Source organism: Miscanthus floridulus, chromosome 7 (assembly GCF_019320115.1).
Source record: "Miscanthus floridulus cultivar M001 chromosome 7, ASM1932011v1, whole genome shotgun sequence".
NCBI classification, from domain to species: domain Eukaryota; kingdom Viridiplantae; phylum Streptophyta; class Magnoliopsida; order Poales; family Poaceae; genus Miscanthus; species Miscanthus floridulus.
The window spans coordinates 106,602,129-106,626,110 of record NC_089586.1 but is presented as its reverse complement, the minus strand read 5'-3'; positions in this window follow the sequence as shown (position 1 = coordinate 106,626,110).

The following is a 23,982-nucleotide window of genomic DNA, read 5'->3' as shown; positions in this document are numbered from 1 at the left end:
TCAAAAACCCTCTAAAACCTTACTGATGTTGACAGGATGCTGGCACCTAGAGTCCGGTCATTTCTCTGTTCAATGTCAGGTCCATGATCAACAGCCTATCCACACTGCTATAGATATGGCTAGCGTTATGTCCAGTGCGCACTGGTGTCCATTATCTGGTCATGCTCTAACTGCTGCTGCTGTTCAAATGAACTAACCAGACTCTCTAAGCTGTGTTCGATCACAACCAAACCAGCATCCGATCAGTCATTTGACTCTCTATTTACTTCCAATTCAAAATTCTTTGTGAATGAAGTTGACTTCTATCGATCTTAGGGCTATTCATAAGCTACCTAGTGCTAAGTTTGACAAGTGTGCACCACACCTAATCCATTAGACTCACCTAGGTTAAGCTACTAGTCCATACCCCCCTTAAAAGTGTGGCCAAAGGAAAAACAAAGTCCTAAACTACTCTAAGGTCTCTCCAACACCAAATGACACTTAGAACTAGTATGTCCTTAACCTTGTCGTCCATCCTTTGAAAATCAAAATGATTTCCATCGATAGGGGCATGACAACCATGATTGCCCAATCAATTTCCATTACCATGGCCTAACTCAAATTATCTCTGCAAAACACACATTAGTCATAGTAATCTCATGTCGTCATTAATCATTGAAACCCAACTGGGGGCCTAGATACTTTCAGCCACCAATACAAGTGACACAAATCATGATACATCTTGTTACTTCCTGGATAAATGGATAAATTGGAGTTGTGAGCTTCATCTAAAATTTTCCTCCTAAGTTCATTGCTTGTGGGAACCACCAATCGGTTCTTGAACTTCACTACACCTTGCTCATCAACACTGAAATGAGGACCATGCCTTTTGGCAATTAACTTCTTGATATTCAGAATTTCTGAAGCATCTTGCCCTTACTCTATAATAATTTGCTCAAGTAAATCCGAGACTAGGGCAATATGGGCTAACACCTCAGAATGGTTGAGAGACAATGATTTTTCTTCAACTTGATGTGACTTCCGACTTAAGGCATCAACTACCACATTAGCTTTTCCCGGATGATAATGAACTTCTCAATTGAGTGAAAATATATTTGAGACTCTTGTGATCCATGTAGATATGCACTTTATTTCCCAACAGGTAATGTCTCTAAATTTTTAGAGCGTGCACCATAGCAGTCAGCTCTAAATCATGGGTGGGATAATTCAACTCATGCTTTTTCAACGGACATGAAGCATAACTGATCACACGTCCATCTTGCATAAGCACACATCCTAGTCTAGTCCTAGAGGCATCATAATACACATCAAAAGGCCTATCAATATCTGGTTGGGCAAGAATAGGAGCAGAGGTAAGAAACTTCTTCAGGGCTTGGAAAGCTTCTTCACAAGTTGGACTCCATACAAACTTGACATCCTTCTAGAGCAATTTGGTCATCGGTTGAGCTACTTTAGAAAACTTAGGAATGAAGCGCCGATAATAACCAGCAAGACTAAGGAACTGACAAATCTGATGCACTGACTTTGGAGATTTCCAATTTAACACATCCTGCACCTTGCCAGGATCCACAGAGATGCCTTCAGGTGTTAGGACATATCCCAAAAGCTGCACTCGATCCAACCAAAACTCACACTTGCTGAATTTGGCATACAACTTGTGTTCCCTTAACTGAGTCAGTACTATCCGAAGATGTTGTGCATGCTCTTCATTGTTCTTGGAGTATATCAAAATATCATCAATGAACACCACCACAAACTTGTCCAACTTTGGCATAAAGACTAAGTTCATGAGGTACATAAAGAATGCAGGAGCATTAGTGAGGCTAAAAGACATGACTAGGTATTCATAAAGCCCATACCTAGTAGAGAAAGCTATCATTGGTATATCTTGTGGCCGGATCTTAATTTGGTGATACCCAGAACGAAGATCAATCTTTGAAAACACTTTTGCACTAGCCAACTGATCAAACAAAGTATCAATATGAGGTAAAGGATACTTGTTTTTAATGGTTACTGCATTGAGAGGGCGATAATCCACACACATCCGAAGAGTGTCGTCCTTCTTCACAAAAATAGCTAGACAACCCCATGGTGAAGAACTAGGATGGATGAATCCCTTGTCCAACAATTCCTTTAGCGGCTTCTTCATTTCTGCTAGTTCCTTTGGAGCCATGCGGTAGGGATGCCACGAGATAGGAGTAGTACCAAGTTCTAACTCAATGGCAAACTCCACATCTTGGTCCGGTGGTAACCCAGATAGATCTTCGGGAAAGACATCCAGAAACTCATAGACCATAGGAATTGAGGCAAGGTCAGGAGAGGCTTCAGTATGAGCAATAACTGATAGGGTGGAAACTGAAGACATAAGGAGAGACATTCTATCCTCAGAAGAAGGAAGCTTCAACTCAACAACTCTCTGCCTAAGGTTTAGGACTACCCCATAATTTCTCAACCAATTTATTCCCAAGATTGCATTTATGCCTTGCCCAGGCAACAACATGAACTAGAGACGATAAGAGTGAGTTGCTAGCACTAGTCTCACTATGTCCGTCTGAGTGTTAACGCACAACTACACACATGGAGTTCTAATTTTATAGGCAATAGGAATAGCCATAGTAGATATATTATGCCTTTGTGCAAACCCCATACTCATGAATGAATGTGATGCACCAGAATTAAATAATACATATGCTGGGTGGGAATCAATGGTAAACATACCAGTCATCACAGGCTCTCCCTACGAGATCTCCTCAGCCTCAGTGAAGTTAACCTATCCTGAGCGGCTCATGGGCACCTTATTCCTGATGATAGTCCTCTTGACCAAATGAGAGTTGGCTAAAGGCTGAGAAGACTGAGTAAGCTAGTTTTGGAGGCACCCACAAGCATAGTAGCCTTCCTTGCCACACTTGAAACAAGCACCCGGCTTGTTCCCCTATCCCTGACGAGGTAGAACCTGCTATCTGTGAGGCTGCTGCACCTACTGAGTAGGTGCACGGTACTAAGTGGGAGGTGCCTGGTGAGTCTGCTAAGTCTGGCAAGACGACTGTCCACCCAGAGAGTGATAGGACACCCTCCTCATAACCTGTACCTTCTAAGACTATGGGTGACTAGAAGACCTAGTGATCATCCTCTTGCGCTTCCACTCAGCCTGAGAGTCACACTGAAATCCCTCCATAGCAATGGCAACATTCATCAAAGCACCAAAGGTCTGATAGCCCCCAGTATATAGCTTCTCTCGCAAGATGCAAGAGAGACCACGATTGAAACGGTCTATCTTCTTCTCATCAGTATCCACATGAGTCCCAGCATACTGTGCAAGATGGTTGAACTTGTTCACATACTCCATCATAGTCATGTTTCCTTGCTTCAGCTCTAGAAGCTCAAACAACTTCCTGTTCAGCAAACCAGCAAGAATATAGTACTGATAGAAAGCAGTGGTAAACTCCAACCAAGTCACATGGTGGTCCACAGGCTGCATGGCATTGAAAGTGTCCCACCAAGCACTGGCAGATCCTAAAAGCTGCTATGTAGCAAAGCGCACCTTCTGCTCATCCGTCACATTGAGCAGCTAAAACTTCTATCTAGAATAGCTTGTGCCATTGCCACCGCAGGCACCACCCCCATTCCCGCCATTACCACCGGGGCCTCCATGGGCGAAGCCACCAATAGCTTCTGCCAGCATCTCCAGGGCATGGGCTGACTCGCGATGAGCAGCCATCGTCTCGGCATAGGTCATCAGAGGTAGTGGTGATGGCGGAGGAGGAGGACCAAGGAGTAGGGCCTCATGGCTCTCCCTGTTGGCATTGCCGTTATCATCTCCACGACCGTTTTTGCCTTGGTCTTCACCAAGACCATGGCCTTGTCCTAGCACTGGTGCTCCCACGACCAGACCTTAGGTTCATCTATAAATAGATAGGAACCCATCGTTAGGGACAGAACCTCCATATTTAGAAATAAAAGGCTAGAGAGATGATAAGGCCTAATAAATGGTTACTAGCGAGACTTTTCCTTAATAGTTAAAGCATTTCTCTTTATTTATTATCCTATCAATTTACTACCCAAAATTATACGTGTGGAGGGAGTTTAGTTTAAACAAGATTATCTTCTCATGATGCATGGATCAACCTATTCGTTCGCTCAAGCCAAAATATAGTGGCATTCATATAAAATTTTCGGCACGTCGTACTCTCACTTTCCGTAAGCTAACGATTCTTACGCAGCGTAAGTTAGTGTACCTATAGAAGATTGATTAGATAAAACTAGTGCCACTATCCTAGATAGACCATATTACTAGGGTTTATACTTATTTACGTAATTTATCGCATCCTACTTTTCGCAAAGCTTTTGTTGGTCAAATTTTAGGTTTTGAAAAGAGTTTTTAAACTCATAGACTCATTATTGGCTCTAATACCACCTATGGCAGAACCGCCCGAGATAACATGCTTTCGGAGGTGCTCGTCTTCCACTAGACACTAAGCACCTCGAAAGTGAGCTACATCGAACAATTCTGTCAAGCACACCCCAAGGGAGAACTCAAAACAATCCATGTTTTACATCCATAATCCAATAATGAGTTCGAGCTTACAACACTTAGTCCATTTCATACAACAAGAGTTCTTGGATATTTTTTATTACAATACCAGAGTTCAGAGTGCGATAATTAAACAGCAGAATAAAAATAAACATCTAGCAGAAATGAAACAAGGATCTGTCTGTGCCCACCAGAAGAATCCTCCACACAAGAGCTACTCCTCAAGCTGCACCTACAACAGGGGTAAAATAAACCCTGAGTACACTCGCAAGACTTACCCGACTAGTGGGAATAGTTTCCCGACTCTCAAGGATATGATAGGCATATAGGTTTGTTGTTTTCTTTTTGTTTGTGAAAAAGCATTGCTAGAAGTATGTCCTTAAGATCAAGTTTAATTAGCAGTCATCATTACTTCATTAGCTAACCATTCTAGGTAAGCATCTGTTCTACTTTCAAGCAAGGGTTAAGCAATCAGAACCATTTCACCATCTTTCATCTTTCAATTCTTACTACGGTGCTAGACCATAGCCAAGTCATACCGTCTCATGGAAACAGCGATTTAGGAACCAATGTATCCTAGCTGGGTACCCTGAAACACACGCCTCGCTTGTACCCCAGGCATAAATAAGACCAACCCATTCCACTCCTGTCAAGGGGTCCAGCTCCCCGTCCAAACTTGGACTCCAAGCCCCCACACTTGAGACCCGGTCTTAGTATGGTGCTTAGACCTCCACCTTTCCCCGCCTCCAATCAGTTGGTCCGGAAAGAGTCGGAACCCATGACAAGAGCATAACGAGCCTTCTCGCTCCCATAAGTAAGAATGTGCACAGTATAATAAATCTGTGACCTGACTACCATCCATAGCAATGGACGGTCTTTAATCGACATGAATAGGGAAAATAGTGTAACCAAGCTAAGCCCCGTTGGCCATGGGACATAACCTATTACACCCACCAATACCCATACCATATCCCTGCCCTGTCTCCATTTTTCCTTTCACCATTTTATCATGAGATTAAATATAATAATCACTTATTGTGAGTAACGGTAGGTTACTCACGCTACTAAAAACCTAAACATAGCATCTACTCGAACCTGCACTAGTAAGACTCATAGGACAGATATATCTATGCATGTGATTTTCATAAAATTCATGTAACATAAATGCACATCCCATATATATATTCAGTGATTATTAAAAATAAGGGTTATGCACCAGGGCTTGCCTTAGGCAGGCACGGTGTCAGTTGAGTCAGTTAGTGGTGGCTCCGGGGCCTCCTCCTGCATGAGAATCTCCTCCTTGTACTCCTCGATGATCTCCTCAAACCGTGATCGTCGGTGGTCATGATCTCCGCCACCTCGTTCTCTACATGCATGTGATGATGATGCAACACTTAGCATTTAGGCAACAACAACTCTTAAACTAAGAATACGCATACTAAGCTACTAAGCTAGCTCTAAGGACTAAGGTACTAAGGCCCTGTTTGGTTCCAACCTCCTAAATTTTTAGGAGCTAAAAGTTTTAGGAGCTTTTAGGAGGCTGCAAAAACCTCCTAAAATAGTGTTTGGTTCCACCTCCTAAAACTAACTAAAAGCAACAAATGCACTAGCAAAAAGACCATGTAGCCCTCCTCCATACCCCTGCTCCTTCTCTGCTCCCGTTGTGGCCCTCGCTCTCCTCCTCATCACCGTCTCCGCGGAGGTGGCCATCTCGACGGACGGGAGCGTGAGCAGCTCCACCACGCGCCGCCGTGTCATCTTGGTCGCATAGGATCACCTTATCTTTGTGAAGGTAAGTTTACCCCTCTGACACAATCTATAGAACACATGGTGGCTGTCATCTATACGGCGTCCATGGCCGACGGTGGTGCTGCGCACCGAGGTGGACGCGGTGTTGCCGGACACACGAGTTGCCAGATTCATGGCCGGACGCTACGCCCCGAGGCGGACGCACCGAACGTGGTGCTGGAGCTGTGCCCCGAGGTGGGCGCGCCGGATGTGGTGGAGCTGCGAGGGCGCCAGACATGGTGCAGAGGCCAGGGCTACGTGGAGCTGCGGACGGACGGGCCGGCTTGATCACGGATAGACGGACGGCACGGAGCTCGATTGTGCGGGATGGCACGAACGGCGGAGCTCACGAGGGGGCCGGCGGCACTCGCATGGTGGCTGGTGGTGGCGCGTGCGGAGGACAGCGGCGTGGAGCTCGCGCACGAATGGACAAGCTGGCTCGCTCATGGATGGACGAACGACGCGGAGCTTGGTCGCGTGGGGCTACACGGACGGCGGAGCTCGCGTACGAACGACGGAGCTTGCGTAGATGCCAGTGGCGCTCGCGTGGTGGCCGGTGGTTGTGCGTGCGAAGGCCAGCGGCGCTCGCATGGTGGGCGACGGTGGAGGGTAGGGGCAAAGAGAGAGGGTGGGAGAGAGAGAGAGGCGACAGGGCAATAAAGGAGGGGTAGTGGGGGTCCAGGATAGACTTTAGGAGCTTTTAGGAGGGGGTGGAGCTCCTAAAGTTTTTGGCCCATCCTAAACTTTTTAGGAGCTTTTAGGAGGAGGTGTTTGGTTCTTTAGGTAAATTCTATCTAGATTTTAGCTCCTAAAACTTTTAGGAGGGGTAACCAAACACGGCCTAAGCTAACTATCATCTTCATCAAGTAAGGTGTTGAATTCAACTAACAAGCCCTTAGCTTGGCAAATTAAGGTTATATCTTTATTGGTACTAGTGATTTAATGTATATTGAAACAAAGAGCATTTAACTACCCTAATGCTTAGTCTATTCTAAGGCTACAAAAATTACAGTGAGCACATAATAATACAATGAAGCTACCATAAAAATTTTAGGACTAAAGCTATCACCAATTTACCATAAAAAATCCTACAATACTTAACCTAATAATATTGAGCACTCTTAAATGATTTAATAGCTCCTGGTATCAACATGTATATATATGAACTAAATACACTAACAGATAGAGCCTAATTTTAGGAACCTAACAAAATTTGTTTTATAATTTTTGGACACTTACACGATTTTATTCCTCTGGCTTTCCCCAAATTCCCCCACGCACACCCGCGGCTACCCAGCGCACGGTGGCCGGTGACACAGCGCGGCTACGCCGGCCACCAGGGACATGCAACAGACCACCTAACGGGCCGGTCACCATCTCTGACCCAAGCGGCTATGCTAAGCGGCGGTGTAGGGTGACACGACTAGCTAGGGAAGGCTGCAGCGGCGCGCGGCCATCCGCGATGGCGGCGCCACTATTTCGATGGGCTAGGGTAGCTACATGCTTAATTGGTTAGCGCGTGAGCATCAGGAGGCTACCATAGACCAGGCCAAGGTGACGATTGAGATGGAGGATGACGGAGGAGGGTTGGCCGCGTATGGCCGAGCCGTGCGACGGCGCACCACGGCAGCACAGTCGCATCAGCAACGACGAGGATGCGGTAGCGGTTCCACTGACGTGCGAAAGGTGGAGAGGGAGGCAAGGTGAAGCTAGTGGTGTAGGTGAATTGGCTCGGGAGGGACGGTAGGAGGGCTGCCCACATCCACGGACGGACGCGGCCTTGTTGCACAGTGGTGGGAAAACTCCAAAATTGGAGCTTGGCAGTGCCTTCTTCATGGTTGGGCTGGGTTGGGTAGTGAGAAGATGGGAGGGCGAAGGTGCAGACGGATGGAATTGATTAGAGGTGACCGCTCTCTGGCTCGCACGTGGACGCGGCTCAACGGTGGCAGAGAGATGAGAAACAGAGAGAGAGAGAGCGGTCGGGTACGGCCGGTGGCTCGGCGTGTGCGCGCCTTAGCTGGATGTGGTTGGCGCGACCGTGGAGACCCACGTCCAGGCGTGCGCGTTCACGACCGGCGTGGCCCCCGCGCCGCAGTGCCATCAACGACAAGGCAACGGCGAGCCCGGTCATGTGCGCGCGGCAGAGGCGGCATCGCACTGGGCCGGCAGCGGCGCTGAGATGCAGAGGGAGGCACGGACATGACGGCGAGACGACGGCACCGGCAGCGGCTGCGTGGCGGGGCCAGCGACAGCACCGCTTGGCTATGAAAGCAGCAGCAGCGGTTCCACGCGCCAGGAGCCAGCGACGGATGGGCCACAGCCAGGCCAGAGCAGCCGTGGCTGGCCATGCATGGCAGCAAGCGTGCGCGCGGGACAGCCAACGTGGCGACGCCGAGCGCCCGAGCATGGTGACCGCGCTCATGCGGCCAACCAACACGAGACCGTATCGTGCTCGAATTTTAAAGTGCCTATAAAAACTAAATGGTTACTTCTCGACCTTAACCATCTTCACCATGCTCAAGATGGCATATGAGGCTACCAAACCGAGCTAACACGTGACACATTTTCTTAATCCGATTTTGCAAAATAAATTGTCAAACATGACATTGTCTACCTGTCAACATACTTGAAAATATTCTAAGTCTTTTGAGCTGAACTTGATTCCAATTTGTATTTCTAGGCTATTAGAAATATTAGCTAGCAATGTTATTTTTCTATAGCAAGTGTTTCATTGTCATCTACAAAGTTCATATTACAATCTTTATTTAAGCGCCACATATATGTTCTATAGCATTTTTGTTCAATAAAAATTAGTTTTAAACCCTATTTGATATACATGAGCTATTAAATCAACTTTCGTTTAACATTTTTATTAGTCATTTTAGGTTACGAGAAATTGATCTACACACTTTATCACATGCATTAACACATAAACATGATACTCATGACATGTTTTAGTAAATAATTTAGGGTGTAACAGCGTTACAATCTTCTCTTGCAGGGCGAGCACGACTCCGGCGACACCGACCTCGGCTCCGTCTTCTCTTCTCGGTGTGGTGCCCTGCATCGTCGGGTGAGGCAGCGCTGCCAAAGCTGAGGACGGAGTCGAGGCCATGTTCACAATGCCGGAAGGGGTGAAGTGTGACCTGGGGAGGCCGTGTTCGCGTCGCTACAATGGGGAGCACAGGCGCCTGCGACAGAGGGTCACGAGCACAGGCAGCGGCAATGACAGCATCTAGAGGTCAAAGACAAGGGCAAATGGGTCATTTCATCCCTCTTCTCTTTCTTCAAAACTGAGAAATGAACAAAATAATGAGTGTGATGTTTTATGGCAAATAGCTGCGATTTTGTAATAGTACTCAACAAATTTCGATGTGAATTGGCCTATTACACGTTTCTTCAATGTACCATAGAAAAATTCGCCTATTATATGTTGATACAGATCTTTCCTCCCTGACAGTGTCCCATTTATGTTTATGCAGACATTTTCTCCTTAGCACTTCTTCTACAAAACCCTATTATCACTGTCATATGCTTTCTTAAAATCAATATTGAAAATAACCCCTTTCTGTTGCTTCCTTCTCAACTCATGCAGAGTCTCATGCAGAACAACAACCCCATCCAAACCCTTTCTGTTGCTTCCTTCTCAACTCATGCAGAACAACAACCCCATCCAAAAATTATTACCAACCCCTATGAAGGCTGTTATGGCCCTTGTGTCAATCAGTTTGTCAGCCAAATAGGTTACTCTATTTATTATCAGATTTGTGGAAAGCTTAAAGCTAACTTTAATAAGGAGACAGCAGGGTTGCCTCTCGCTCCTATATATTGGAGTTGCATGGAGCTAGAAGGCGCGTGACAGGGCCAAATCCCTCATTTCCTGGGCTGAATTTGCGCGACATTCGTCAGGTGAGCCGTGAGCGTATGCATGCATGCGTGCTTCTGAGCCCGCTGTACATGTCGAGTCACTGTAGACAGCACGAAATATCAGCATCATCTAGCTTTGCTAGCATGCATTTCCCCTTTCGTTGCCGCCGCGGCAAGCTAAGCTATATCACTCGCGATTTGACTTGTTGATTGATAGTAGTATAACGCTAGCGTGTGGAAAGAGAGATAGGAAGATCGATACGCATAGGCATAGATATGATCTAGATAGATATGTGTCGATTTGTGTATAGTAGGTATAGAGAGAGAGAGACGAGCTTTTGTCCACGCGCGATGATGCTCTTATTCGAATCTCTCCTATCTATGTCCTGTGTATTTCTGTATGTCTTTCTTTCATATAGCTGTGTATACTATGTGTATATCTCTATATCTCTTCACGTAGGCGATGATGGGTCACAGCCACAGATAGGATTAGTAGAGGCGGTTGGTGAGGCTTTATAGAGACGGCTCGGCCGGTCGTCTCTATCATATCGTCTCTATAAATTATACATTTGTATAAGCGGTTTCTAGACCACTCTTACAAATCGATTTATAGAGCCTGCTGGTGTCTGGGGGCATGGTCTTCAGCCAGGCTAACCCAGGAAACCGGGAACATATACGCGTAATACTGCACGCAGGCTGCAGGCACACAGAAACTTCCGTCTGACTAAATATTCCTTATAATAACTAACAAAACATGTCATATTTTGATACGGTATGTATATATTCTCTCCGTCTGACCAAATATACGCATTGTTTAACTAACAAATCCTAGAACATCAAGTATTTATTACTCCTCGTTAGAGACGGCAGCCGGATAGGTTAAAATCTAAGACCCTTTTTTTTTAGAATTACACAGACCTACAACACGCACACACACTCACCCATATAAATACGCGTTCGCATATATATCTATGATTATAATAATCAGATTATATAATCAAATTTTAATTTAAAGAGAATTGATTAATTATATGATGGATTATTATTAGAACACTAATTACCATACACTCTGATTATTATAATTCATAATCTTGATTAGAGCATCTCCAACGGTATCCTATCTTTTCCTCCAAAAACATGTAATTTTGCAACTCCTAAAATGGTATAGGGGAAAAAAGAAAACCATCTCCAAGAGTTTTCAATAATCCACTCCTAAAATATAAAAGACAATTTTACATCACGAATCCTATACTATTTCTAAATTATCGTAATCATTTTTATATATTCTTTCTCTATCGTACATTTACATCAGGAACCTTTTTCTACTCCTTGTTCTTTCCCACACCCTTCCACCTTTAGATTGTCCGACCGATACGCATGGGAAAGCATATCCGCGTGACCGCTACTACGCGCAAAGTTACGTTCGACGGGGGAGGATTTCCTAAGTGCGTAAATTTTAGGAGCATGGATTAGGAGTTGTTGGAGAGGGATTTTTTCCCATCTTACTAAAAACTAAGGATTGGAAAGAGAAATAGGGTACTCTTGGCGATGTTCTTATAATAATCCTATGCACAATCCAAATTACAATAATCCAGTTGTGATCCAGCTAGTTTTCATAACCCTTGCAGGTACTTACAAGATCCGATTTAGCCAAATTGATCCACTTTTTTCTTACAATTATATCCACGGTAGCCCAAAGCTAACCATTAGCCCAGCTCGCCTTACCTTCTAGCCGACACCTAGTCAACTGCTCAACCCTCATTGTCGCCGCCTCGCCGCCCCCTTTTCCTTTCTTATGCACCAGCAACTCTCGTTGAGTCATCGTCGATCCTCCTCCAAGACAAGCCCCCACTTCCCTTCGGCCTTTCCACTTCCCCTCGTAACCACTCTAGCACCTCTGTGAGGGTCCTCTACTTCGTGAAGCCCCTTCTAGCGCTCGACCTAGTCCTTGAGATTCTTGTACGCTGACTCCGCTTGCTGCCCGCTGGGCTTGGCATCGCCCTTGAGAATCTTGCGTGCTAATTTCGCTCGCCGAAGCTTAGCCTCATGTACCAGGATTTGATGCACCTACTCCATTCATCATTGCTTGATCTCATTCATCGTCTCCAAGACCCCTCCCCCCAAACCCCCTCCCCCCAACCCGACGATGTAGGCGATGTTGATGATGCCAACATGTTGCGAAGCCTCAACCTCATCTACCACAGCCAAGAGCCGTGACCCGATCTCACTACGGACTTGTTCGGTTAATCAATAATCCAAGGGATCATAGGGGATTTAGTGTTTTTTGACTTGTAGGGTAAATCCCCCTCAATCCACTCTCGATTTCCTCGGATTGGAGTTAACCAAAACCTTCTCTACTTCGGGTTCAAGGGGCATTGAGTTTGGAGATGAGTGATGATTTTCACTAGATTCACATTCGGGCTAGGGCATGTTTTCTTCTCGGGCTTTTGGTGGAGGTTCATGGAAGTTCCACCTAGCCCCCACTACTAGAGAACAGACTTTAGAACGATGTCCCAATTTGGCATTAGCCTCGGCATTTTTTGCCCTCGGGACTAGAGAGGCCTTTAGTCCCGGTTGGTGTCTCCAACCGGGACTAAAGGTCCCTGCCCAACGGCTACTGCGCTCGGCACGGTGGCAGGGGACCTTTAGTCCCGGTTGGAGACACCAACCGGAACTAAAGGTCGACCTTTACTCCCGGTTGGAGCCACCAACCGGGACAAAAAGTCCTCCAACCTTTAGTCCTGGTTGGTAATACCAACCCAGACTAAAGGTAGACCCTTTAGTCTCGGTTGGTAACACCAACCCGGACTAAAGGACTCTTTAGTCCCGGTTGGTAACACCAACCGGGACTAAAGGTCCCCCGATGGGTTAGTTCAAAAGGAAAGCATCCCATCCATTGTTAGATGTGTTGTGTAGGTGGGGTGGTAAGCTACGCGCGAGGCAGTGCATGAGGTCTTGGGTTCGAATCTCACAGGGCGCAGCGGTGGGAGGCATTATTTTTTTTAAAAGCTGGGAGGATCTTTAGTCCCGGTTGTGACAAACCGGGACTAAAGAACAACACCTTTAGTCCCGGATTGCTAGTCCCGGTTGGGAAACCGGGAGTAGAGCTAGTTCTCAACCGGGACTAGATCTCATTTCTGTAGTAGTGCCCGACCCACACTTTGCCATCCTATTCCTCATGATGGCCTAATGGAGATGGTTTTGCAAAAGGATCCATAACCAATTACTACCAAGCAAAAATCGACATTTCCTTGGCATACTGCATACAACCACCTTTTCCTTCGGTGCATATATCTCCAGTTTCACAAATCACGTACAATATATGTTCAGACGCCAGTAGCATGCACGGGCATATATTTTTTCCTGGATCATGCATGATTTGCTTGTTATTCCTATTCGAATTTTGCCCCCAAGGTGAGCAAGATATGTTCAATTTCAAAGAAAAACACCGTCAGTCCTTGTGTAAAAGCAAGGCACTCGTATATAGACCAGCAGGTGCACGAACTAGCTCGTTACGAGATAAGGCTTGCAAGCGCTTAGTACTAGCTTCCTTGAGAGTTGGGGCTGTCCAATTATACATGGCACTGACACTGTTGGTGGTTCAACGTGATCGCTGAAGCACCGTACCCTACGATGGGTTCATGTGTGCGCGCCCTATCTAAAGGCAAGAGAACATCAGGAGCCGGTGTGGCCTCAGGATAGCCACGTCGATGAATCGAATGCCGACCGTTGGATTTGAAGATCGATGGTGCTGCTGTTTCCTCCCATGATGTATATATACAGGCTTCAACCATAGCTCCTATCCACATCTGCACCTGCCTCTCCTCCCTCTCCCTCCTCTCTCAGCAGTGGCTAGGGCGGGCACTGGTCGCGCGTGTCCGGGCGAGGGAGCCGCAGCCCCCCACAAGGGAGGCCCAAGCCCCGGCTAGGGCGGCCAGGCGTGGCGGCGTGAGGGGCCCCGGCGTGGATGGCCCCCGGCGCGAGGGGCCCTAGCGCGGCTGCCCCCGCGCGAGCAGCGTCGCGAGGGGCGTAGCGCGAGCGTACCAGCAGCAGCTCCGGCGGGCGTCCTGCGCGGCGTCCCAGCGAGGGTGCCCTCCGGTAGGGCGGCCCCCGGCGCGGCAGCCCAGCACGGGCGGGCTACGGTGCGGTGGCCAGACCACGGCCGCTGCTGCTTCTCGTGCTACGTCAGCTCCGACGGATACTCGGCCGGATCCATGGAGTGCGTGGTCAGATCTGTCGTCTAGGTGAGCTTTTTCAACTGCAACTTACTCGTGTCAAGTGTTCATCTTGCTCTTCATCCTATTTTCCCTGTACTGATGTTATGGCTGGATGGATGTCCAACAGGTTTACATGTGGGTTGTGCAGGCAGTGCCGCAGAAGCCAAAAAAATTGTGCTGCAGAAGCCGAGTTCAAGATATGCAATTTCATGTTTGTTGTTTGCTTCCACCTAGGCATTGGCAAGGAAGAAGGTGCTTAGTAGCTCGGACTGTACTGCCAAAATTTAGATGGATGAATATAAATCATTTAAGTCAGCAAGGTATTTATGTGTGTGCTTCTTCCTTTTTTTTGAACTAACTCCCAATGAATTTTATTCTCACCCCAATTCTTATGTATGGCTCACAGTTTTGTAAACTGATGTGTTATGATGGCTGCTGTTAATGTTGAAAGTAAAGGGATGGAGCATGGAGGCGGAAGGAAATTTCATTTATCCATGTAGGCTTCTCCATGTCCTTGACATTTCAGCAATCTAGAATTTCCTTAAGTTTGGTCAATAGATTTAAATTTCACCAATCCTGTATGGTTTGTAATAGGCTGGTTACTTTGTTGCGATGCAGGTAGCTTTATTGCTTGGTAGCTACTAAGAACAATGCCTCCACTACAGCAAGGTAAAGAAACAGCTAAAAAACTAGATGGCTATTGTGTCAGCCTTGTGTTCTGTTTCATATCCAATTGGCGCATGAACATAAACATGACAAGATGAAAAGAGAGTCCTCAATAGAACCAAGAAAATTCTAGCTTTAGTGCCTCCTATATCCATTTTAGCCTTTTAATGTTGTGTTGCCCCCTTTTCCCTACAGGTTGTAGTCAAGTCCCAAAATAAATTTGTATGTGCGTAGTTCAGCTTCTTTTTCATGTTTAAGAGTCTCAGGTGACATGTGCTTAGATTTTTTGTAAACTGGTCCCAAAATAAAGTAGAACCAAGTATGCATTATTTGCCTATCCATGTGGAGCTTTATTCAGTAATATTTCATTATTTGTCTATCCATATAGAGCTCTACTCAGTATATTTCATAATGCTATTTTATCTTTTACAGGATTAAAAGCATATCTTGTGAATTGCTGGACTATTCCCATGTGTCACAAACAAAGGTAGCCTCCATGATCGCTGATTTAGTAAGCTTCGGGTTGTTCACTCTTAGATGTTCACTTCAGTACATGCGCATTCATTTGTTGCTTTGAGTTTATTTACATATGTATGGTTGTAGCGCAAATAGGGTGTCTGACAATGCTATTTTACTGATTATGGGTGTTATCTCTGCACACTTAGACTATAATAGCTGGTTCTTGGTTTCCACTTTAGTGGCTCCCCTGCAACTTATAGTTTGTGGTTTACTGGATCAGGCTAATGCAATGATGTCTGGTTTCATCTCGTGGGAACAAATTGTATAACATAAACAATGGGCCAATTCCCTAACTGCTAATTGTATGTTCTAGGGCCTAAGTTTCTGGATTAGATCAGGTCCAAGGATCTCACTGTTTCCCGGGGTTTGCTGCATTTTTCACAGGGTGGGGGCCAGATTGGGAGGAGGACTGTTGCAGCCATGAAGGCCTCATTGTTGTCAGAGGCTTTAGCATCCGCCTACGACCACTGTCGCTCAGCGTGTCTAAGTGGTTGGTGGAGTTCACCAGCAGGCCCATGATCCTGCATCAGGTTGGCACGATTGCTCCATCTCTGGGACAAACGGAGAGCAGTTTGCATGGCCAGTTCTAGATAGAAGGTAGGATGTTCATGTAGATTATAGAACAGTTTTATATCTTTTGTTTTCACATGAGAGTAAATATTCTGTACTAAATGAAGTAGGTAGGAATGATAAGATCTAGAATGCTTAATTACATTGGTTTTTGTATGGATTTAGAATATGCAACCAAGTTCAGCTGCCTCATCAGGATTTGGCTATTTTTATGCCAATCATTTTTATTCTGAGCTAATGAATAATGGCTTAAATGCAGAGTTGCTGATAAAAATATACTCCTTTCACATGGGTGCAGGCAAGGAAGACACAAACACATAAGTAAGGTAAATGTCATTTCCTTATTTCTTTCAACTTCTAATTTCTATGACTTTAGATAAAAAAACATTAATACTCTGGGTTGATGGTCTTGTTGGCATGAAGAAAAAAAATAGAAACTTTAGAACATTGCTCATGTAGTGTCAAGATCTAAAATAGTTTATTACAATGGCTTCTTTGTTTTTGCTAAGAAATGTGATATATCACATTAAGCAGTACATTGGCTTCTTTAGAGCTGCAAGCCTCAGCGTTCGATCAAAAGGACCACACCGCTCTAAATTTATGATTGGTGTTTACCAACATTTGGTCTAGTCATTATGAGTATAATGTTTTTGGGTATGACTGCTCTGAAATTTGAATGAATCAAGCTCTCTTTTTGTTTCTGAACGTAGCATTTTGAGATTAGGGACTGCTATTATGGAAATTCAATAGGACAGGAGTTGGCCATGTTGTTGCTTGTATTTAAATCTGATCAGATTTGATAACACTCTGTGTAGGCTTCAGTTAGACAGAGGTTTCCGATGAGTTCCATGCACCTCGCTTTCATCTAAATGACAGTTTTCCCTTCCAAGCTAATCATTGCTCATGCATCATCCATATTTTTCTTGATAGTTAGCATGCCTATTGCTTATTATTTCTCGATGATGTAGAATGTACATCTAAGAAGACTAGGACCAATGAACAAGATGATCCCCTCCGGCGCATTGCAACGATGTACCTTTTGTTGTTTATATCTTCCCTTCTTAATGTTGTTCAAGCTATTAGGTTATTGCATTCTAATTGGTCGAACACATCTCAGTGGCAAAGCAAACCAGATGGACAAAAAGCTTAGTGACAGCAGAACGGGCGCCAAGGATGCCACTCCTCCAGAATGAAACTAAATCAGGTAAATATCTCTTCTTCACATTTAGCCGAGCTTTATATACTCCCTCCACCATGAAATACAAGGGATCCAAGTTTGTAGTAAGTCAAACTTTGTTAACTTTGACCAAAACTATAGGAAAAATAATATTTATAACATTAAATTAATATCATTGGATATATTATGAAATATATTTTCATAATTTACATCTTTGATCCGGTACATATTAGTACTCCTATAAATTTGGTCTAGGTTTGCTTAGTTTCACTATTTCTCAACAGAGCGAGTACCTAAGTACTTACAAATCTTTGCTTCCTAATTCCAGATATCCACCAGTAGACGATTGTTCTGTGTGGAAGTGTCTCCAGTCCAGAAATGATATGTTGAGACCAATCCTACTACTACCGACTTGTAGCATATAGGCAACCGCATGTTTTTTTTGCTCATGACACCACAGCCAGCCGGCCTAGCCCACAGAACAGTTGTGCCCATCTAAACATATCAAATTGCCTATAGAAAAAAGGAACTTCGCCCATGTTTGCACGACTCCAGCATCATGTGTCTTAGCCGGAAGACCTTAGGGAACAAATGAATCTTTTAGTAGTATATGTATAGAAAAAAGTTACCTCCGAGCTGCCATGTTCAGCGATTGGCGCTGCTATGAGAGACCGTTCTATATAAAATATATGTACTGCTTAGACATCTAACGTGACAGTGTATGCCTGCCTCGTGTAAGACTAAGTGCTATTTGAACACTCTCTGTGTCTCGTATAATATATATGTGTTGTTTTGATATCTCACACATGTTGGCAGCTGTGTTAAAATGCATTACTGGACTACCTGTTAACTGAAAAGTGGAGACAAATGCATACCGTGTTTACTATCTGTCAGTGATGCTCCATTGTCTAGGAGGAAATGCGTCGTGCAAACATGGGTTTACTATCTAACTTTTTGCAGGTGCTCGCACAGTTTTTTTTTTTTTTTAGCAAAAGGTGCACGCACAGTCGGCCGGAAGGAAATGCGTCGCGTCGACCGCACTGTTCCCAGTAAAAGCCATGCCTCGCCGGAGTTGGCATAGCTCCTATTTGATCATAGTGATGGAGCCCAGCAGCTGTTCATCCGGGCCAGGGAGGCTGCACGGCTTTGTTGCGAGTTTTGGGCTGGCCATTGGGAGCTAAAATACCCGCCATCGAATATTACTAAGCAGGATCGGGAGTACAGATCCACGAGGCCCAGCAGATTACGACAACACGGGCCTTGGCTCCTGGGCTTCTCCTTGAGTCCAAACGTGTAGCATCCGTTCGTTGGATAGGCTGGCGTTCGTCATATCACGTGAGCTCGTGAGGGCTGACGATCATGCAGGGACGCGCGCCTGCTCTCTCGCGCAACGCTTTCTTCCGACTGACGCAGGGTAACGCTGCGGTCTGACCGCAATGCAGCCGGATCTGAGGCTTGGACCATGGGTGCCGATCACGGTCAGGGGACTACTGGACTAGGCCGCGTGAGTGCGTGGCGTGCCGAGCTGGTGATAATTGAGCGACGGCATTTGACTGAACCATCGCGCATCACGTCGCCATTTAAATGGAGGGATGGGCCAATTCGGCGAGGGAAACAAGCAACGAAAGCCCCAACTTGCTACTAGTTGCGAACTTGCGATTGCGATATGAAATCAGAGTTGGACGTAAACGATCCTAAATTTCCAATCAGAATAGTATTTTTCTCTCACATACCACAGCAATACTTCTTCACGAACCAGTAATGATACGAACCAGCCAACCGAACAGACTAAAAATTATGATTGCAAGTTGACGGATAGAGTTAGGGATGATCTGTCAGACACTCATCACGTGCACGGTGCAGATCAGTCCGGTGCACCTTTATGAAGCTTGTAGGAGAAACATTGGAAATTCACAGGAACTGGATTGCTATAGGAAAATGTACTGTTCCTCATCTTTGATTCATAGGTTTGGGACAGGCACAGGAAAGAAATATTCCTTTGCAACCAGTTAATAGGCGATAATGATACTGTTCGGGTGTCCGTTCCATCCGGACGGACCTGCCCACGGAACGACTCAGACCGACTCATCCTCATCCACTCTCGCTCCGCCTCCCTCATCCTCATCCCTATTGGAAAGTGAATGAAATGAACAATGATTTGGGAACAACTAACTATTTCATTGATCTCTTCAGATTATATACAAATGAAAGGTCACGTCGTACGGACGTGACTGTTCGAGAAAGGTAACTGTTCACTAGAACAGTCCACTACCGAAGGGACATGCCCCTTCGTAGTGCTACAGTTAACTACTAATCTAATCTATAATCCTAACTGCTTGTACGGACGGATGAGATCATCTGTAGAAGGACGCCAGTTGGTGTACTGGCGTCATTTCACAACATTCCTCCTTGATCGAATCTTCTTTGAGATCAATGCAGCTGTATGATTGGATTCCTCGAAAAATCCTATGGGAAAAAACTGAGGAATATGTATGTATAGATATGCTATAAAAACTCCTTTAAACCTTATAGGAAAATAAGAAAATAACATATATGAGTGTGATTTAAATAAATCACTATGTCATTGGTATCCCATTAAAAACCCAGTGGAGAAAAATATTGGAGATACGACATATAGATTACGTCCCCAAAAACTATTTCAGGAAAAAATATGAGGAGCAATATAAAGTGATATGTCGCTAAAACTCCTGTAAAAACCAAGTGGGAAAATTAGGAGAAAATATGACGACATATTATTGATATTGCCTCTTGGATAACTCGCATGAAAAACATTTTCAGGGAAAAAACCATGGATGAGTTGTGAGGGCAATATGTATCTTTGATATTTCTCATAAAAACCCCGGTGGGGAAAATAGGAAATATGACACATGCTTATGTTAATATTATCTCATTAAAAACTTTAACAATAAACTTTATAAGTAAAACTTGTGAAAGAAAAGAGTATAATATGATGTTAGTACAGGTCAACATTTAGGAGATGTCTCCCCCTGATTCTGGCAAATCTCGAAGTCACCGCATACCAATTCCATGTACCAATTTTTGAAACACAGAAGTTGGTAAGGACTTAGTAAATAGGTCAGCGAGATTATCACATGACTTGATTTGCAAGATGTTTATTTCCCCGCTTTCTTGTAATTCATGGGGATAAAACAGTTTAGGAACAATATGCTTAGTGATATTGCTCTTTATGTAACATGTTTACATCTGTGTAACACAAGCGGAATTATCTTCATAGATAATTGTAGGTGATTCAATTGAACCAATACCACATAACTGTTGTATGTGGTTAATTATTCTACGAAGCCAATCCACATTCTCGTGATGCCTCGTATAGAGCAATAATTTCATAATGATTAGTAGAAGTCGATGTTAGAGTCTGTTTAGAAGACTTCCATGAAATAGATGTACCTTCATGTAGGAATACAAATCCTGTTTAGGATTTTCCGTTATGAGGATCAGATAAGTAACCTGCATCAGTATAACCAATCATTCTGGGATCATGATTTTTCTTGAAGAATAAACCAAGATCCTTTGTGCCATTAAGGTATCTGATGATACACTTCGCTCCCGTCCAATGACGGCGAGTTGGGTCCGCACTATGCCTAGCCAGTAAATTCACTGTAAATGCGATATCAGACCTAGTGCAATTTGCAAGATACATAAGTGCGCCAATGACACTGAGATATGGGATCTCTGGTCCCAACATCTCTTTCCCAATATCCCGTGATCTAAATGGATCTTTCCCTATTTCTAAGGAACGAACAACCATCGGAGTTTATTAGGGTATGATTTATCCATATTGAATTTCTCCAATATTTTCTGGATATAGGCTTATTGATGCACTAAAATCCCTAAAGAATGGTACTCAAGTTGTAAGCCTTGGCAATACTTGGTCTTACCCAAATCCTTTATCTCAAATTCCCTCTTTGGATGTTTGCATGCTTCATCTATATCCTTTAGGCTGTCAATGATATTTAAATCATCAACATACACGGATATAATATAAAATCCCGTTCGAGATTTCTTAATGAAAACACATGGACAATCATCATTGTTAGTGTATCCTTTCTTTAGAAGGAATTCCCTCAGTCGGTTGTACCATATTCGTCTCGACTGCTTCAAGCCATATAATGGCTTTCGTAGTTTTACACAATACATGTTGCGATTTGCGTTTGGATTCGGAATTTGGATTCCATCGGGAACCTTCATGTATATGTCCGAATCAAGTGACCCATATAGATATGCTGTCACCACATCCATCAACTGCATAGATAGATGATTTTGAACTGCCAATAATATTAAGTATCGAAAAGTAATTCCACTCATTACTAGAGAATAGGTTTCATTGTAATCAATGTCGGGTCTCTGCATGAACCCTTGTGCTACTAGCCTCGCTTTATATCTCACCACCTCATTGTTCTCATTCCATTTCTGAACGAAAACCCATTTAAAGCCTACAGGAAAGACTTTGTAAGGTGTAGGTATTGCAGATATGAATACCCCTCTTCTAGTGAGCGAAGCTATCTCAGCTTGAATTGTTTCTTTCCATTGAGCGTAGTCCGAGCGCTTTTTGCACTCTGCCATGGTCTTAGGATCTGGATCATTGAGAAAGATTTCTGTAATTGCTGCGGAGAAGTACATGTCGACAACAGTAGTCTTACGATCGTATGATTCTTTAGAATCTATGTAATTGATGGAAATTTCTTTCACCCCATTATTTGACTCAACATTTCCTAAAACTATGGAGTCAGGGTGTTCCGATATCCTAGGATCATAATTTGAATGCACCGTTGATCCGGGTTGTGGATTTGGTCCTGATGTTGAATTTTTATCCACTATTGGGTGTCTACCAACTTGAGGTTGGCTTGGATTTACTGATTTGGAGGATTTAGCCCTCGATATCCTTGGATGCTTACTTGTAGCATTATCCTTAGGAGAGGCCATACTTCTCCCCCTCTTCTTTGGAAGTGGGAGTTGAATGGTTTTTATTGGTACCTCCACTTTTTTGGGCGCATTGCGAGCAGAATAAGAGGATTTAGTGACACCCTTATAATTAGTAAATGCTTCTGGCATGTTATTTGCAATATGTTGCAAGTTTATGATTTTTTGAACTTGTTGTTCAGTCTCAAGAGTATGTGGATCTGAGGGGGGAATGCCTTGGGCATTCCAGATGATTTCCTGGCATTCATTTTGGTACTTGAAGTCTCCCCCTAATGCCAGGAAATGGTCCTCATTAAATATGCAGTCAGCATATCGGGCCATGAATAAGTCCCCTGTAAGAGGCTCGAGGTATTTGATAATTGATGGAGATTGATATCCTACATAGATACCAAGTTTTCTATGTGGGCCCATAGAAGTACGCTTAGGTAGTGAGATTGGTACGTATACAGCGCAATCGAATTTTTGCAGATGGGAAATATTTGGCATATTCTCACGTACTAATTGCAATGGGGAGACTACGTGATATGCAGTTGGTCGCAATTGAATTAAGTCAACAGCGTGTAAGACTGCATGACCCCAACATGAAGTTGATAGGTTGTAATTTTGTAATAATGGTCTTGCAATAAGTTTAATTCTCTTAATAAGAGATTCTGCTAAACCATTTTATGTATGGACATATAGGATAGAGTGCTGAACTTAAATTTCCAGAGCCATACAATAATCGTTGAAAGCCTTTGAGGAAAATTCAGCGGCATTGTCCATTTGAATTGATTGAATTTAATGTTCAGGATTATGTGCTCTAAGTCTAATAACTTGAGCAATTATTTTTGCAAATGTATGGTTACGTGTAGACAAAAGACACACATGAGACCATCTAGTAGATGCATCTATTAGAACCATAAAGTACCTGAACGGTCCAGACGGTGGTTGTATGGGGCCACAAATATCTCCTTGAATGCGTTCAAGAAATTTTAGTGGCTCGTTTTGAATCTTAACGGACGATGGCCGTACGATCAATTTTCCTGTAGGGCATGAAGTGCACATAAAATCTAAAGATTTAGGGAATTTAGCAGTATTTAATTCATGACCATTAGAATTGCTGATACTTTTTTGCATCATCCCTATACCAGGATGGTCAAGGCGTTCATGCCAAGTTTTGAATGCGTCAGCATTCTGAAAAATTACCTTATACGCAACATGCGGTACGGGTTTGACGTATGTGTAGTACAATCCGGACGGAAAAGAGGGAATTTTCTCAACAATTCGTTTGCCATATCCGCTATTTTTAGTAACAAGGAGAATTTCCTCATTATTGTCATCATGGATTTCTATATGGAAACCATTTTGATGGATATCTCTATAACTTAATAAGGTACGCTTTGAATTGGGATACAATAATGCATCCTCAATTGTAATTTGGGTATCCATGGGGAGTACAATAGTGGCACGACCAGAGCCAACTATTGTAGCATCGAGCCCGGCGATTGTCAAAATATTTCCTTATCTTTTTGTAAGAGTTTGGAAATATTTTGCTTCTCTAAGTATAGATTTAGTGGTACCACTGTCCACTAGGCATAATTCCTCCTCCATCAGATTAACCCCCGTAGAAACTATATATAAATAAAGAATTTGATATGAAACTCTTTAATGATATATAGAATACATACTTTATTTATTGAATATCA